The 16,317-nt window shown below is 35.4% G+C and overlaps 2 long non-coding RNA genes across 5 annotated transcripts in view; one reads left to right on the top strand and one right to left on the bottom strand.

Moving 5' to 3' along the window:
* LOC144286343 (uncharacterized) overlaps positions 1-16,317 on the bottom strand; it is a 232,563-nt gene that overhangs the window by 162,599 nt on the left and 53,647 nt on the right. The window lies entirely within an intron of this gene.
* On the top strand, positions 879-14,935 carry LOC144286344 (uncharacterized). Its single transcript, XR_013354416.1, has 3 exons — positions 879-1,096; positions 14,279-14,320; positions 14,809-14,935. It is a non-coding gene; the product is annotated as an uncharacterized LOC144286344 (long non-coding RNA).

Consider the following 16,317-nt stretch of genomic DNA (forward strand, 5'->3'; position numbering starts at 1 on the left):
GACTTACACTATCCCTAACCCCCTCCCAACTTGAAAGTATATAATCAGCTACTTCTAATGACCCCAGTGCAGCTCATTCTGCCCACGGGTCCTGTCCCCCTGCTTTCATAAAACCACCTTTTTGCACCAAAGACATCTCAAGAATTCTTTCTTGGCCATTGGCACTGAACGCTACCACTTCAAATCACATCAATATTGCTTCAGTTTTTATATATGTCAGCTTCATTTATAAGACATACAATGTACTTTGTTTTAAATTATAGAAAATCTAATTTCAAATATTTTAAGCAATGATACAGACATTGCATGAAGATGGTTTGATTGGGAGCAGGTCATATTTCCCAGCAATAATTTAACTCTACCTGTCCCTCTTTGTGTTGACTTCACTATTCACTTCCTTTCATAGCCAAATAGCTGTATATTTCTAGATCTCCTGTCACAAAGCCAAACACACGGATCACAGCATCATATATACTAACTCACTAGGGCCAATTCAATATAGGCAAACCATATTGATGCCTCACTTTGGAGTGGGGAAAGTGATAAAATGACAAAATAGTAAATAAATAAAATGACCTGAAGAAGTGACCAAAACATTATATAAGAGTGTATCTTTAAACTATATTTTGATGGCTCTTAGGGCGGGAGTACTTTTTGTTGTTTTCTTTAAATAATTTTATTTTAAAGGCCTAGTCTATATCTGTTTGTATATACTTTTCACTGAATCTTAAAATCAACTTGTTATAAAAAATCCTTCATAAAATCATGGTTACATTGAGATAGTAGTAATGATAATTAACAGAGATTCTAGAATTATAGTTCATAGCAGAAATTTGTCATGATTCTAGATTCCTACAATTAACCATCTCTTACAAGAATCATTTGGGGAGTAGAAAGTTTTCCATATTTAAAATTATGAAATATATAACTTAACTGATTATTAGTATTTCTCACCTTGCAGTATTTAATGGAGAAAGCAAAAATTATACATAATTGAGAATTGCTGATTTGATTGCTTTTTTGTTAACAGTCTGTGAAAACTTTTATGATTGTTTCATGCTGGGGCCTTATGAAATTACAAAAACTACAATAAGTGGTAAGAATTGTTTCAGAATTTCAGATACAGTCAAAATTGTAAATGGTCTATGTGCCTTTCAATCATATAAATGTCATAAATGGATTATTCATTGCTTTACTGTGTATCATAGAGAACTAAAGGAATCTATAGATGTTAGTGATGACTTCAGCTTGCCTCATACATTAAGGTCTATCTGAATCTCCTTTGAGCTCAGAACATAGTTTTTTCTTTTGTTTGTTTTGGTTTTCTTCCTTAAGGAGAAGAAATAGGAGGATAAAAACTTGTAAGTAATATTCCAGATGGGGATGGCTTATATTTATATTTTCAGAACTATTACACTGTGGTTTCTTTGTGTTGATCTTATTTTGTGGATTTTTCTGACAGAATTATGTCTGGGAATGTCCTTGTCTGAAATTCTAGTCGCTGGACATAGAGATGTCCCTTTTATACTATCATGCATCCCTCCCCTCCACCTAGAAAAAGTTATTTTCATGAGACAAAGTTATACTCTAAATCTAATTAGAAAATTCAACTGAAGTCTGCTGAAAAGTTCAGAAAAATACTCATTCATTCATGAATTCATTCATAAGACATTTATTAGAAGAAAGTACTAAACTAGGAACTTTGTTTAATACACTGGGAACTAAGACATACCAAACAAGAAGCTAATACACCACAAGTTGTGATGGTTTGTATATTCTGCATCTTCATAAAGCGTATAAAGTAGTAACTAGTCTAGAAGAGTTACTGGTGAAACGTGTGGTGGATCAGATTAATATGCTTTTGATCTTTGCAGTACATGCTATTCTTTCTTTCTTATTCTGGTGAAAAAAAAAATCACTCCAGGAGGTTTTTGGAAGGTATGTTTTGGATGATAGTGTTATACAATGAATCAAGTCTGGCCAGTCAATGTCCTCATTCCCTTGGCCTCACAGATTAATGCAGCCAGAATAATTAGAGTTATCCTAGGGTCATTCACTGCGGTAACAAGAAAGATGCTTTCTTTCTGTTGTTGCTAAGCTGATTGAACACAGACCTGCATCTGTTGGAGACCACACTTCCTACATATAGAGAATTTGCTTAAAAATAAAGCTGACTCAATGGGAAGCAGAGGTGAAAGATAAAAAGAGAGAAATAGCAATTCTGGGATGCTGATACCATTTATAAAGCCTGGATCCTACCATTTCTGTGAAGATCAATCTCTGGTTTTTTACTGTATGTGTTAATAATATCCCTTCTGGGCTAACATTAATTTATGTTGGTTTTTTTACTTGCAACTAGAGCCCAGTAATTTCACTATAACTTAGAAAAGAGACATAGAGAAAAATAGTTCTATAAAAAAGGGGCACAGGATACTCCATGGGGGGTATAGCATTTAATGTATTTATTTATTCACTAATATTAAGTGAGATCTTCCTCTGTGCCTTACAGTGTGACAGATGCTAAATGTCTAATATCCCAGAACATCAGACATGTTCCTGCCTTCATCAACTGATGTTTGTGGCAGGAAAGTAATAGAGAAGATTTCTAAAAAGTTAGTTAGTTGTTAGTTAGTTAGTTAGTTAGTTAGTTAGTTATAGCAGCACAATCTGACAATGGCCTTGAAGGGAATAAACAAGATACTAGGTTGAAACTACATAGTTAAGAAAGGTTTCTCAGAGGAGGAGGTGACATTCACACTCCACCTGAAGAATGAAAAGGGGCATCCATGCAGAGATCGTGGAGAAGAGGAATGTGTATATTATATAGAGATGGAGGTGATGTGCAAATAATTATATAAAACAATATACAGGAAATATTTATTATAATAAGGCCAAGTTCTATGGGCTCAGGCTTCTAAAATTTTTTTGAATGGGGGCCATATTTACTCTTCCAAAACCTGGGGCAATTCACCTCATCCTGGTTATTTTTATTCACTACGTTAGAATTTTCTTGGCATTTGTACATTATTATTATTATTAATTATTCATAAATAACTGAGCTATTAACATACTTCAATAAATCCTGTTGTTTCTGAGATGACAATTTTGTGATGGATCAGGGCTATTTGGAGCAAAGTGCAGAGGAGGAATCTTCAGTATTCAAAGAGTTGAAGGACTCTCTAAAACAGAAACCATGTAGTTCTAAATTTCAAATGGTTGTAATTCTCTATGTACCTTACCTGGCAGCTCAGAGCCATGGCAGGCAAGTTTTAGCAATGGTCTTACTTAGCCATTTCCCACTAACATGATTTCTCTAGAGCACTAATATTCTGTCCAGTTTATTGCTGACTGCATCATTTGTGTTCTTTCTAACAATAGTTGGCAGTGGTGAAAAGGGTAGACAGGAAGAAAAGGGGAGAAAATAAGAAAGAACACTGGGTACATTTGAGGCACATCCTTGGTTGAACTCTTCCTGGCATTTTCTCTCTTGCCTGGTTCTGCAGAGTAAGCAAGTTAATTCCTGCCCTGAAATCATTTTGTGAAAGGTTTACATCTTGACATCTGCTGAGTCATAACATCAAAACGGTTTTCCCATGTTGATTGTAAGATAAATCAGGTAGACTCTTTGGTGGTAGTATTGATTCTGCATTAATCACTCAATTCCCTGTGCAACTTTCCTAAAGTGTATGAGCCTGTTATTTTTTTCTAGAAGGATGAGGTAGAAATGGGTGCTTATATAGATATGAATGTAACACTGGTAAATCTAAGTTTTTAGTAAGTTGTAAAATAAGCATGTAACTTTTTGTTGTTGCCAGATGGTTGGTTTGCTTTCTTTTACTTGATTGATTCATCATCTTTAATATGTCAAAATTTTTATTGCTTGGGGAGCCCAGGTGGCTCAGTGGTTTAGCACTGCCTTCAGCCTGGGGTGTGGTCCTGAAGACCTGGGATGGAGTCCCACATCGGGCTCTCTGCATGGAGCCTGCTTCTCCCTCTGCCTGTGTCTCTGCCTCTCTCTCTCTCTCTCTGTGTCTCTCATGAATAGATAAGATCTTTAATTAAATCAATCAATCAATAAATAAAATTTTTATTGCTTAAATTATAATTCCCACCTGAATACTGACAAATAGTAGTGATATTCAATTGATTCTCATTTAATTATGTAAATGGTAATGATATGATTTCTTTCAGCTATTGGGATCCCAACGCACTAGATTTTCTTCACAGTCTCTAGCATCACAGAGGAAGATAAATATAGAATTTTATTGTAAATTCAACATTTATAAAAGTAACAAAAAGTAAGACAATAGAAAATGTTTGCCTTCAACAGCAAATTCCCTCTTATTAGAAAGGAAATGTCATTTCTTTTATTTTTTTATTATTTTTTAAAGATTTTATTTATTCATGATAGTCACAGAGAGAGAGAGAGAGAGAGGAAGAGAGAGAGGCAGAGACACAGGCAGAGGGAGAAGCAGGCTCCATGCAGGGAGCCCGACGTGGGACCCAATCCTGGGTCTCCAGGATCGCGCCCTGGGCCAAAGGCAGGCACTAAACTGCTGCGCCACCCAGGCATCCCAATGTCATTTCTTCTAAAGCCTAACATTTAATATTATAGATTTGAAATCACTTCCTTTGGATAAGATAGACACTTGATTAATTTTACTTTATTTATGCTACTTATTACTAGGATATTTCTAAAGCAATGCATGCCAATTTGGAAGAATATTTGAAAATTAATATAATACAAGGAATAGAATACTTAGCTTCTAATTAAGGCATAGACAATTATAAGAGATTGTCTCTTTTCCCCAACAGTCAAATTAAGACAAATAAATTACAAAAATTCAGTTTTTCTGAACTCATCAGATAGTTTTAGATGCAAAGAAACTATGATATGAGCTCTAGAGAGTTATGATTTTTTTATAAGACAGAGAATCTATACATATTTCCTCACGAGAGAATGGGGAATTTGCCATTAATGGAAGTAGGAAGAAACAAGCTGAATATACTTTTAAGAGCTGCATCTTGGCTTACATTAAAAATTAGAATTTCAGGAAATCCCAGGCATAGAAAAAGTCTGTCCTCATTCATCAACTCTTCCATGGTCTTCACTATTTGGTTTAGGTCTTATGTCAAGGGCTGGGGTGTCAAACAGGAGAATTGAGAAAGAGACTGTCACTAAGGCTTGTGTGGCCTCCCACAACTACAAAGAAACTGCCTTCTGAAGATGGAAACAGAGCAAAATACCTGAGGACATAAATCCAAGGCATACAGATTTTATCTGGGAAGCAGTTGAAACAAAGTAATAATATCATATCAGCTGAAATTTTGTCTCAGTGTACAAAGCCTGAAGTAGGTTTTGAGACCAAAGGAAAATCCTCAGAAACCAAACAATCTGCCTATTTTAGTAGAAATCACAGAGAAGTATTCCACAACTTGGAAATCTCATAACTCAGCTATAAAGCACAGAGTTAACTCAAGAATCTCACAAGTTCTCAGACCCCAAGCCTCACAGAAGGAAAAAGATCTGTGCTCAATTTCTAAACATGAGGAAACAGAAATGAAGGAACACAAACTAAAGCCATTCAGACTGGGTATGTCAAAAATCCCAGGCCTAGCTCAATACAAGTGAAATTGAATGAGGCCTCAGTTATAGCAGTTTATCACAAGAAGGTATATTCTTTTTTTCTAAATGTAAATATAATTTATTTCTGTCTATACTATTCTTTTACGCAAAAGACAATCGTCTAATAACAAATTTACAAAACCCATAAAGAAGCAGAGAGAGAGAGTAAGAGAGAGAGAGGTCCATAGTCAAGAAAGGAAATAGTCAATAAAAGTAGATGCAGAGATGGTGCAATATTAAAATTATCATTCAACAACTTCACGATAACTGTTATTTAAAAAAAAGAACTCTGGAAGTTGTGAGGAAGTAGAAGTCTTAAAATAAATTAATTAAATGAAAACAGGCAAAAAATAATAAAAGTACTAACGTATATAGTTGAAAATGTGATAAATATAAGTATATAAAGAATTTTAGTAGAGATGTAGGAACTGTAATATCTGAAATGAAAATTCATTATATGCATTTATTTTATTGTTTTAATATTTTATTTATTTATTCATGAGAGAAACACAGAGAGAGGCAAAAACATAGGCAGAGGGAGAAGCAGGCTCCCTATGGGGAGCTTGATTTAGGACCAGATCCTAGGACCCCAGGATCATGACCTGAGCCCAAGTCAGACACTCAACCATTGAGCCACCCAGGCATCTCCATCATATGCATTTAATAGCAAATAGAATTCAGTAGAGAAAAGAATTAGAGAATTTTAATACAGAGCAATAGAAAGCATCAAACAGAAGCATAAAGAGGAAGAAAAAAGTCTGAAAAAACAGAACATAGAACAGATCTGTCAAAGATCAAATGATCTCACATGTGTGTAATGAAATCCCCAGAAAGAAAGGAAATCGAAAATGGAGAAAACAACATATTTCAAGAGATAATGAAACAACACCATGGATATAGCCTTAAATCATTATATTGATCAGAGTAAGACACATACACACATGATCAATTCTATCATTCCATTTCTATAACCTCTAAGAGCAAATGAAGCTAATTTATAATGATCAAAGATGGGGAATGGTTGTATCACGAAGATGCAGGGAAGACAAAAAGGGGCAAAATGAATTTTCTTTGGTTATAAAAATATCTTGTCTTGTTTTCTGAGAGTTTTCAAGGATATATAGAATTGTTGAACTGAACTGAACACTAAGGATATGTGTGTGATTTTCAGTCAAAAAAAATTGTAAGCAGGGAAAATAAAGAATTTTATAGAATGCTCACCCAGGAAATACCATGGCTAATCCTTTTTTTTTTGCGCTTTATTCCTTCAATGGGGATACATATTATGATAGTAATAATGAAAATAATGTTTTATACATCTAGTTAGCATGGTTTCATATAAACATGTTTCCATTTATATGTACAAGGAAATCAATAAACCTTGCAATGTACCTAGGATTACAATAGGAGAAGACCACATTTCTATCTATTTCAACAAAGGATTTAGGTACATGCCATTTTGGTTAAGATGTTGCCATAATTAGCTTACAGAAAAGAATAAGGTTAGAAAAAGAATAAAAGTTTTCTTTTGGAGCCTAAAGAAAAGGAATATGATGAAGCCTAAGGAAAAGGAATATAAAGATGACTAACTAAGGTTAAGGAACTTAACCTTAAGATTAACCCAGAAACTAGGATACCTAACCACATACTCTGTACCCTTAATGAACTTGGGTCATATTGTCTCACTGAAATCCATCTTCTTAATTCTCTCAGAGGTCCATTTTCTTAATGATTTGTGTTAACTGGCTTCTTTTCAGAGTTGACTTATCCTAAATATTGTCATGAATTTATTTGATGGCCCTATATTATGGCCCCAAAGCCATGAAGCTTGCCCTATAACTTTTTAGTTTCTGTCCACTGTTTCTGACCTATCCAGCATCTTAAGTAAAATATTAAGTGCCAATGAAAGAAATGGGCTCAACATAAGAATCAAATTTAATGTAGCTTCAAGACACAGTATAAGACAACGTATAGACCCACATCCTATTCAAGAGTATATTTCATACCCAGAATTGCAGGACTTTTAAACATTTGCCAGGGGAATTTCAGAATGACTCAAGACTAGTAATTGGTATGTGTCTCCTGTCCATCTGCTTCACGTATGGGTATATTTAATGTTGGCTTCTTGTTTTTCTCTGTTTCCCTGCTCTATCATAGTTTGGAAGATGAGGAATGAGGAGTAGATGATTTGTTTCTTTATAGTTCTCCTTATCAAGGAGATGCACTTACAAAGCTAAGATTCCTAGGCTTTGAGACTGCAGACATGATTAGATAAACAGAGACTTTTGGGGGGTTTGAAAAACAATAGGTGTATTTTGCATGAGGACACCAGTGATTGGTCTAGAGGGAAGACTGTGATAATTGACTGTTATTCCGGCACAAATTAATTGCTTCCATGTGTCCACACTCCTTACCCTGTATTCTTGGGTTTTACATCCATACTCTGACTCTGGAATGGCCTTTTAACTTCTTTGGACTAATGGGACATGGCTAAAGTGACTGTATGCAGGTTCTGTGTCTGGGCCTCAGAAGGCTTTGCGTGTTTAGCATGATTTCTTGTGCTTTTGAGCTTGCTTGCACTTATGCTTCATACCAGGCTAGACTGTTGGGAGGATACGAGAGACATTCAGAAATAAGACAAATGGAAGAGAACCCAGGTGATCCAATGGACAACCCGCCATGCCCCAGAAACAGAGGTGCCTACTTGATTCACAGCTGATCAAAGCCTCATGATGGAGCCAAGACAAGAAGCATTTGGTTTACCAGTTATAAAGAATCAAAAGTTAAAACTTAAATATTATTTGAAGATATTAAGTTTTTGGATAGTTATTCAGTAATTCCCAATAGTAATACCATCAAATTCCTCTGTATTGTGTTATACTCACTCTCAGAAGTCATAGCTCACTGACACAGTTACTTCATACCCTAATTTTAAATTCTTATTAATTTTTACTGTATCTGAATTAGTTCATCTAAGTCTAGATATTCATCTTCTGAAATATAAGGTGTGCTGAGAGAAGGAGATCAGGTAATAAACAGTACATTGCTGCCTCTAAAACCACAAGCAGTTATATTCCAGAGAAAGGTAGGTAATCAAGGAGAAAAAGTGTGGCCATTTTTTTCTATTATATTATATTAGAGCTACTTTTGTACTACTTAAAAAACAAAAAAGAAGAGTCAATAAATTGAAAAATGTATATATTCCATAGTTTATATTCTCTGATCACAATGCAAAAACTAAGAAATAAATAAGGTACTGCACAATTATATTTGAATTAAAAAAATATTTAGCTTCCTAGAATTCAGTGGGGATGGGGCGATGCTGCTTAGCATCATTTTGTTAAATACAGATTTTTAACCATAATAAGAGACTTTGGAAGGCAAATCATAATAGCAACACATCTAAATGAACGAGATCCATCTTTTCTCACATATAACTAATAGTTTTAAATATTTCCATTTTTCAAAATTTTGATAAAAAAGTAAAGTAGGTATTCAATGAAAAAAAGAGAGAAATAACAAAATAAATCCCAACCCAAATCAATGTAATGTTGGGGGTAAAACAATGAAGATAAAAATAATTGCAGAATTTAAAAAAATATAAAGTGGGAAATGAGTGGTCAATAGGACAAAGGAAAATGTATAAATAATAAAATGGCACATTACAAAATAGTGAACATGTTTTGAACAAATAGTTGGAAAAAATGGGAAAATACAAAGTAGAAAGAATATTAAACTAAATAGATATTGAAGAAACTATTAAATAGAAAAAGAACAAATCTCTAGGTATGAATTGGCAAAGTAAACATTTCTTCAGTTCTGAAAGCAGTAAGAAAGAAGAAAGAGAAAAACAGAAATTGATATTTCATCTTTCGTAATAATAGTATTTAAAGATAAAATCTAAACTAAGCATAAAATGCAGTGAAAAATTTTTGGAAAAAAAAAAAAAAGAAATCAGGCAGTATAGTGAAATGCTTATCAGGTGAAGAAGGACACCAAATTGGGACTTCCTCAAGAGCACAGGTATCTCCAAAGTAGGCACACATAAGAAGGGCAGGACCTGGAAGTATTTGTGTAAGTCCAGCACTAAGTGTCTAGTTTTGAAGCCTCCTTGGCTCTGGTTTGAACCCACAGTAAGTTAAGGGAAGTAGTGCTGAAGAGGGCATGGCATCAAGAGGGAGATTCATAGACATCTATATTTATATTTGCTAAACTTGGCAACCCACTTATAGCTACTCATCTTTGTCAACTGAAACAATATAATTATCTATTAGATACAGTTAAAATCCCTGATTCAAATAGAGGTTTGTTTGTGAGCAGCTTTTACTAGCCAAGGTATTGTCCTGGCTCCTCCTTAATACCAAGTGTTCACACAATACCACTTATTTGGGAAGAATTCATCATATATAAAAATAAGTAGTAGTAAAATAAACAAACCTAAAAACTCAGACTCTATATACAAAGACCATTAAAAAAATCCAGAAACACAGGGGAAAAGGTACATAGAACTTATACAGCATTAAGAATTTGATGAGAAATTGAAAATCAGGAAATACTTACCAATGTACTGAGGCCATCATCATCAGACAAAAACATATAAGACACACACACACACACACATACACGCATACACACTACAGAGCAATATCTCTTATAGACATGGATTCAAAATATCTCAACTTTAAAAATTTCTAAAATTTTAGTAAATTGAATCCAACAATATGCAAGATGGATATTGCATCATGACAAATGGCATTTACCTACAGTGCAAAGTTAATTTAACATAGAAAAGTCAATAATGTGAAAGAGGATTCTGGGAAGATGATGAAGTAGGAAGTGCCAGAAATCTTTGTCCTCAGCTCGACAACAATTGCACTGGAAGAACGTATCTGATACAACTATTTTAGAACTTTGGAGTCTATCAAAGTCTTACAACTTCCTGGAGAAGACTTGGAGAGTAAATTGTGGTTCATTTCAGTCAATTTCAGCTCTTAGCGCAGTAACAGCTTACAACCTCCCTGACCCTAGCCATGTGGCAAACAGCTATGTACATGTTCCTAGAGCATCTTGCACACAGCTTGCAGGATCCAGGAACAACAAAAAGGAACCTGTCCTCCAGATACCAGGAACCTATTCTCTGACCTCTGATTGCTGCTTCTGATCACAGAGCTGTAGCCAAGAAGGTGAGCAGATACTATTGTTGCAACTCTCCACCCCTCTTATTGTTGCAAGCCCTTCCCTAGTGACTAAAGTGACTTCCAGGGGATTTAGATTTAAAGAGTCAGTGCCCAGCATCCCCCCTTTGACTATTTTCTTTTCCCCCTTTTTGGGAGCCAAATACTAATGGCTTTGTTATTCACAAGCAACTGCATATAGGGGGAAAATTAGAAAGTGAGTATGTATGCCTAGGGAAAAGTCTCAGAAAAGACCTGAGAAAACCTTTAAGTTTATATACCACAAGCTAATCTAAGCACAGAGATAGCCTTACAACAATAAAGATAAATAAAATAAGTAAAAGACAAAACAATAAAACCTGGTGAAAGGGCAGAATCTGATTTCCAGAGTTGCCATATTATTAGATTTGCACACCCTTATTCACTGCAGCATTATTCACAATAGCTAAAAGGTAGAAGCAACCTAAGTGTCCACTGACTAACAACTAAAATGGTATATATACACACAATGGAATTGAATATTACTCAGTCTTAAAAGGGAAAGGGATTCTGGCATAGGCTATAACATGGATGAATCGTGAGGACATTGTGCTAAGTTAAATATGCCAGTCACAAAAAGACAAATACTGTATGGTTTTACTTGCATGAAGTACTTAAAATAGTCATAGTTATGAAGATAGGAAACAGAATGGTGGTTGCCAGGGACTATGGGGAGAGGGGAATGGGGAGTTACTGTTTAATGGGCAAAAATTTGTTTTGCAAGATGAAAAGAGTTACTGAGATGGATGGACAGCATTACGAATGTACTTAATACTGCTGAGCTGTATACTTAGACGTGGTTAAAATGGTGGATTTCATTTTGTGTGTATTTTACTGTAATAAAAAAGTAGGAAAGGGGTGCCCGGGTGGATCAGTCAGTTAGACACCGGACTCATGGTTTCGGCTCAGGTCATGGTCTCAGGGTAGTAAAATTGAGCCCTGTGTGGGTCTCTTTGCTAGGTATGGAGTCTGCTTAAGATTCTCTCTCTCCCTCTCCGTCTGCCCCTCTTTAACCTTCTCCCACATATCCTCAATCTCTCTCTCAAAAAAAAAAAAAAGGAAAAATCAATAATTCCATTCAGCATATTAACAAACTAAAAAGAAATCTATTATTTTAATAGACTCACATAAGAGTATTACCAAACCTACTATCCATTTCTGATTAAGTCTTTCAGGAAACTAGGTATAAAGGAGATCATTAACCTGATTAAAAGACATCTACAAAAAAAATTACAGTTATCATCATTCATGGTAAAAGACTGAATCCTTCTTCCATAAGATTTAAAACAAGTCAAGGGTGTCTCTTCCTACCACTCATACTCAGGCTAAACGATCTAGTTATACAACAAGGCCAGAACAGACATAAAAGTATACAGGTTAGGATAGGAAGAAGTAAAATTATTTTTAGTTGCAGACTGCATAGGAGTTTATATAAAAAATCTAAACAAATATACATACAGATCAGTAGCCATTTGTGTCATTATATCATGATAAATTCAATAATTTGATCATGCTAAACTGATGAAAACTGAGGTTTATTTATTTAACAAATATTTATGAAGCATCAAGAATAGTACATAAATACTATTCACAACAATGTGCCTCTTGGAAAACAGTAAATAAAAATCTCTGCCCTGTTGCAGCTTATATTTTAGTGTGTGTGTGTGTGTGTGTGTGTGTGGCAGATAAAAGGCAAAATAAATACATAATGAAAAGTGTAACAGAAGACCATGAGCACTATGGAAAAAATACAGTGGAGAAGGGGGCTTGTGTTGAAGAGTGGGGACATTTGTAATTTCATAGGAAGATCAAAGATACCTTCCCTGAAAACACATGAAGGCGTTGAGGGAACAGCTCTGCACCTAGCTGGTGAAGTGTGGATACATCCTCTGTACTGATCTCCTTCACTTTAATAACTACTGTGCAGGAAGAGGATTGGGGGATGCTGAAATAATATGTATGTGGAATTTCTCCATTGTGTTGTATTTGTTTTTGTTTTTTTTTTTATTCACTGTAAAGTATGGAGATCCTGAATCACAATTAAGAGTCAAGAAGAGCGGCACCAGGGTGGCTCAGTGGTTGAGCGTCTGCCCTTGGCTCAGGTCATGATCCCGGGGTCCTGGGATCAAGTCCTGCATCAGGCTCCCTACAGGGAACCTACTTCTCCCTCTGCTAGTGTTTCTGCCTCTTTCTTTGTGTCTCTAATGAATAAATAAATAAATCTTTAGAAAAAGAAAGAGTCAAAAAGAATAGGGGCGCTTGGGAGCCTAGTTGGTTAAGCATCTGCCTTTGGCTCAGGGTCCTGATTGAGCCCTGCATCCATCTCCCTGCTCAGCAGGAAGTCTGCTTCTCCCTCTCCCTCTGCTGCTCCCTCTGGTTGTGCTCTCTATGTGTCTCTCTTTCTCTGTCAAATAAATAAAGTCTTAAAAAAAAGAGTAAAAAGGAATGAAACTCAATTTCCACCCTATAGGGACATGGATGTTGTCAAGCGTGTATCCAGTTCTTTTCTAGTTCTCTCTCACCACAAGGATACTTTTCAGAAGGAAGAAAGTAGTTGATTTTCAAGCACTAAAGAGGACTAGGCAAGCATGTTACCATGCTCAATCCACAAGCACATCTGTGTCAGAAATATCATCAGACTGCACTCCTGAGCCTGTCTCTCCCTACATTGAGCAGACTGGCAGTGCTCTGGTTAACTTTGAAGTGACTGCACTGTGATGTTTTTAGGGTGAGCCCAGTGAAAACAGCACAAAATTCTTGCTTCCCTAACAACCCTTGATGGACCTCTGTAGTGCTACATTATTTATGTGACCACAGGGCAGGAAAATGGACTCCTTCAGGAATCAGGGAGACATTTTGGGAAAACAAAACAATGCTTTTGACATCTGGCATGTAAAATATTGTATCAACATTTGCTTTATTCTTATAGCTTTATAAATCTAAGCTGTGTTTTATTACCTAAGTAATTACCTAAGTAAATTCAAGTACTTTCTTGTAGTTCATAAGATTCTGCGATATGGGGAAAAAATGACTATAATGGCCTAACCCTTAATAGTGGCTCTTTTTAGGATATGAAAAAAATGCTTACTTGCATTGCTCTTCTGAACATTTCTGTGTTGTGCAAACTTTCAGCAGGAACCATGGATTAGTTTTGTAATGGGGAAAATCTTTATTAACATAGTTTATATTCATATAATAGTCTCCTTCTGTTCAAATCATGGATTGAAATTGTATCAAGAATGGTATTAAAAAAAAAGAATGATATTAAGAATCAATACTTATATTAAAATCTGGGCACCTCGAATATTTGTCTGGGCACCTCGAATATTTGATTACTCTAATTCCTGCCAATTTTATCTTCTAAGTGTCTCGTATTGTTTCTCTAATCTCTGTTTCATTCACTAACACCAGTGCCTTGCCCTTATTATTCAAATTGCAGACCATAGATGAGCAACCAAGACCTCACATGGAATATTCAAAGGTTAGTGCAAGAGACAGAATTGAAAACCCAAGTTCATAATGAAGTGTATTTTACTTGACTTAGATCATAATTAATTTTGCCAAAGGTAATCAGGGATCTTTAATAGAAACCTAGGAAGATGCCCTTATTTGGTGCAGAACAGCTGAGAAGAATATAGTGGTGATGACAATAATAACACACTAACATTTATTGAGAGAGGCAGGTGGAGGGGAGGCGAGAGAATGAGTGAGTTGGTTGGAATGCACCAACCAAAAGGTCTGCGAGTGGAACACTCTCAAAAATGTTAATATCAATGGCTATCTATTTCAGACACAAGAGTTCTTTTTCTTGTCTTCCTTTTTTTTTTTTTTTTCTTGGCAGGTTCCCTTTGAGACTTTATGAAATTTATGGAATTACCCCTTGAAATTTTAGTCAGATTTAGTTGTCCAAAAGGATTACATTTACAGTAGTATAAAGCTCTATTTTACTTAGTCTTTATCTCTTTTTAGATTTCCATTCAGAGCCAAGATGGTTGCCAGCATGTCCAGTATGCAAATATGTTACTGACAGGGACAGTCTCAAGTGGGGAAATGTCTATCCACATCTTTTCCCTTCCATACTTCATAGACAATATGGTAAGCTTGAAAGTACATGTGATATAATATTAATGAAGGAAAAAAAGCACAAGACCATAAAAATTTACTTTTAATTATAGGTAAATACATAGAGACAGAAATTCTAAAATATTTACAATAATCATTGCCAGCTAAGGAAATACATATTATCTTTATTTTTGCTATAATATTTCCCAACTTCCAAAATAAGCATGTATTTTATAGTAAAAAAAAAAAGTTACTAAAATATAAAGTGAAAAAACATAGCACGGATTATTGAGGCAATAGAATGTAAAATTCAAGAAACAGGTTCAGTGGATGAAGGAATCCCTTCTGAACTGTAATGGGTGGCCCTAATCCTGGACCCAGAAGATTCAATAGAATTTAGGAAAAGAGGGAAGAATAGAGCATTCTTCAGAGATGGAACCGTATGAGAAAAAACACACACAAAGTGAAAATGCTTGAGTTGTATTAATCTGTTTAGCAGAAGCATCTCTATAACTTTTAAAATGCCCATCGATGTATTCAGTAAGCATGTATTGAGGCCCTATATTGTGCTAGACCCCTACGTGCTAAAAACAAAAAGCTGGGTACAGTATAGCTCTTGTCCTTAAGTGGCTTATGAATTTAGTAGAGCCATCAGATGAGTCAATAATTGCAGTATGGTAAATACCAAGGTAGACATAATTCTATCATATGGTGGAAATGCAGCTAGGTCTCTAACCCAGACTTTGAGATCGAGGACAGTTTTCTAGGGGAGGTCATATTGAAACTGAGATTTTAAATATCAGCAGGCTGAAGATGGCAACTCTAGACAGAACATCCAGCAGTTTGGAAACCATAATGTACAACAGGGGACAGGAATGCAGATAGTTTGTTGTGGCAAGGTCAAAGAGCTGAGAAAGAGAGGAGAATTATAAACCTAGGGCAAGATTCCAGAGGACATTCCCTGAAATATTTGTTGGCATGAAATAATTGTGGATTTAATGAGTGCTGTATAAGCACATGCATCCCTGGCCGAGGAGTGCATTTAACTGCTGTAACAAATACATTATATACAGTGACCGTTGCTGTCCTGTCCTCCTTTTACCAGGATATAAGTTTTAAAATAGTATGAAATGATGCAATAGGTAGGAAAGACAAAGATCTTATCCCGAGGGCTTGAAAAGCTAGTTTGGGAGAAAAGACACGAATGAAAATGACCCAGAGACAAGGAGGAGAACAGACTGGAGGTAGAAGTGGTGGTCTTGGTATTGACAATTTTTAAGTCCTTAAAGGTGTTTACCAATGAAATGTCTCCTGGAGACTCTTCAGTACTAAAGGAGAACAGACAGTCACTTCTATTAGCCTCTATAATCTTTAAGAAATAAAACTCTGGGGCAATGAGTTTATTTCTAAGAGAAG

Source organism: Canis aureus, chromosome 16 (genome assembly GCF_053574225.1).
Source record: "Canis aureus isolate CA01 chromosome 16, VMU_Caureus_v.1.0, whole genome shotgun sequence".
NCBI lineage: Eukaryota > Metazoa > Chordata > Mammalia > Carnivora > Canidae > Canis > Canis aureus.